The sequence below is a fragment of the Apodemus sylvaticus genome, chromosome 5, assembly GCF_947179515.1.
Source record: "Apodemus sylvaticus chromosome 5, mApoSyl1.1, whole genome shotgun sequence".
NCBI classification, from domain to species: Eukaryota; Metazoa; Chordata; class Mammalia; order Rodentia; family Muridae; genus Apodemus; species Apodemus sylvaticus.
The window spans coordinates 97825607-97828778 of record NC_067476.1 but is presented as its reverse complement, the minus strand read 5'-3'; the positions used below and the strand labels follow the sequence as shown (position 1 = coordinate 97828778).

The following is a 3172-nucleotide window of genomic DNA, read 5'->3' as shown; positions in this document are numbered from 1 at the left end:
CGCCACACAGTGACCTCTTTTCAACCTAAAGCCTTCACATTAGAGAAGGTGACAATTTCTCTTATATTGGAAGAAGAATAAACAAAGCCACCTGAGTTCCCAAAGCAACACCTTGAGGCTCTATTGAAAGAAGAATTTTCTAAGAATTGTCACATTTAAGTACTACTGTTATGATATTAAAAACGTTTCCTTTGGCTTTCAAGGGCTTGAATAAATAAAAATGATCCTGCAAGTCCTGGTTCACACCTATATTTTAATCACATGAAAGAATCCTTCCCCTCCCTTCTCTCCATGAATTGATTTTCATGTTTTACCAAAGAAGGAAGGTGGGATTTATAAATTTAGGAGCAACAAAGCAGGTGCCAAGGCCAGTAAAATCTCCATTCACCGTGCCAGTGAGGCTCGCACACCGAGGAAAGAGACCATTTTATTAAATATCACCTGAAGACAGCAGAATTGAAAGCGGCAGAAAAGACAAATGGCCGCTGAGAAATTTAGTGCAGTGGCACACACACTGTATTTTTCAGCCTTTGCCATATTTACTGAAAAATCAATGGCAGATCTCCTGTCGTGTGACTGCGGTGTGACAAACCCTTATTACAGGTTAACACCCTATTACGCCAGTTCATTTGTGTAAAACTTTCTGCCAGCTGGGCAAGTATTCATCTCCGAGAAGAAACAGAGAGCAGATTCTTCTGAGAACGTGAGGAAAAGGAGCTGTCTGCAAAATGAAGACAAAGACTGATTTTTTTGTTTTCACATTCATTTTATACCCAAGAAACTTAAGTTTACCCCAGAAAAGAGAGTCTCGACAGTGAGAACAGATGCAGGGTGGGGATAGGGAGAAAGACGGTGAGAACAATGACCAGTTAGAAGTGAGGGGGATCTGTGCCTCCAGAGAGACCAGTTTACAATTCCTTTGTTTGGGGAGGGGGTGCAGTGGAACATTCCTGATGGTATTCAAGAGAGTAGGGAGGGCTCCAGAGGCCCCTCCTGTTATTATGGGGGTCTGGGATGGAAATTGTGAGGGAGTTGCTCAGCGTCGGGAGCCAAGTTGGGACAGGGACTCCTCAGCCACCGAGGACTTCTCTCTTGAGCTCTTTCTGGGGTGGGCGGTCCAGGGCTTCTTACTCCTTAGAGGCCATGTAGGCCATGAGGTCCAGGATCCTGTTTCTGTAGCTGTATTCATTGCCATACTGAGCTTTACAAAATTGTCATTGAGAACAGCGCCAGCCCCAGCATCAAAGGTGAAAGAGTGGGAGTTGCTGTTGAAGTTGCAGGAGACAACCTGGTCCTCAGTGTAGCCCAGGATGCCCTTTAGTGGGCCCTCAGATTCCTGCTTCACTACCTTCTTGATGTCATCATACTTGGCGGGTTTCTTCAGGCGGCATGTCAGATCCACAACAGATACATTGGGGTTAAGAACACAAAAGGCCATGCCAGTGAGCTTCCTGTTCAGCTCTGGAATGACCTTGCCCACAGCCATCAGTGAATGCAGGGATGATGTTCTGGGCAGCCCCACAGCCATTACACCACAGCTTCCCAGAGGGGCCATGCACAGTCTTCTGAGTGACAGTGATGGCATAGACAGTGGTCATGAGCCCTTCCACGATGCCAAAGTTGTCATGGATGACCTTGGCCAGGGTGGCTAAGCAGTTGGGGGTGCAGGATGCATTGCTGACAATCTTGAGTGAGTTGTCATATTTCTAGAGGTTTATACCCATCACAAACATGAGGGCATCGGCAGAAGAGGCAGAGATGATGACCCTTTTGGCCCCACCCTTCAAGTGGGCCCTGGCCTTCTCCATGGTAGTAGAGAAGCCAGTAGACTCCATGATATACTCAGCACCAACATCACCCCATTTGATGTTAGCGGTATCTCTCTCCTGGAAGATGGTGATGGGCTTCCCATTGTTGACTAGCTTCCCATTCTCAGCCTTGACTATGCCGTTGAATTTGCCATGGGTGGAGTCAGACTGGAACATGTAGACCATGTGGTTGAGGTCAATGAAGGGGTCATTTATGGCAACAATCTCCACTGTGCCAGATGCAGAGGAGAAGGCAGCTTTGGCAACCAGGGACCCAATATGGCCAAATCCATTCACACTTACCTTCACCATTTTGTCTACAAGAGGAGGCTGGCACTGCACAAGAAGATGCAGCTGTCTCTGGAACAGGGAGAAGCATTCAGTTTACAATTCTTGAGTAAATAAGTCCACTGATGTGACTCTTCTGTTTTAACACCCAACTTGAGAAAGACCTGAGAAGGTTCATGACTCACAGGGAAGCATGAGACAAAACCCACACCAGGCCAGTGTTCATGAATATCCTAATGTTTTCATTTTATACCCAGAACTATTTCACTCTTGTGAGTGAGTGAGTGAGTGAGTGAGTGAGTGTATGTGTGTAAAGAGAGAAACAGAGACACACGGATACAAATAGAGACACAATGAAAGACACATAGAGACAGGAAGACATAGAGATAGAGACACAGAGAGTGACAGAGAGACAGAGTGAGGACACATTCTGGAATATGGAAGATACTACACTTTATATACTTTCACAATGAGCTTACTTACAGTTTTGTTGTACATGACCTGATAACCTGACATAAGTACAATCCTAGAATAATGATGTAATGAATCTTTAGGGCAACTACTAGGATGTGTTAGAGAGATGGTGCTCATGTTGGAGCAGGCTAAGGGAAGATATATTTTAATGTGTATTAAAGACTGGATGGATACTATAGTTTGTAGGATGGTCTCTCTGCGTGTCTTTCTCTTTTTCTCTATCTCTATATCTCTGTCTGTTTATCTGTCTGTCTGTTTTTTGACTCTCCTCTTTTTTATACATGCCTGTGTGTATTCCCCTTTATTTCCCCCCTCTCTATCATTTTTTCTTTTTATTCAAGTTTAGGATTTTAAAACACCTTTTTGTAGTAGATATCTGACTGGTCTGATTAAGTCACATGGTTCAGCCATTAGTCCTGCTTACAATATAGTTGCCATAGTTTCATGAAGACATAGAAGCCTGATAAGAAAATGTACCCAAATGAAAGCCATTCTGTTACCTGATGGAGGCCACTCCAGGATTCTCAAAGTTCTTCCAAAGAAGGACCCTTCCTCAAGGCGTTGGAAGAGTATATGGTATTTAGAAGGACTGGAAACACTGT

General features: G+C 44.4%; 1 pseudogene; it reads right to left on the bottom strand.

Annotated features, from left to right (window-relative positions):
* Window positions 1-1127: 1127 nt before the first annotated feature.
* Window positions 1128-2120, bottom strand: LOC127684538 (glyceraldehyde-3-phosphate dehydrogenase-like; annotated as a pseudogene).
* Between the last annotated feature and the right edge of the window lie 1052 nt (window positions 2121-3172).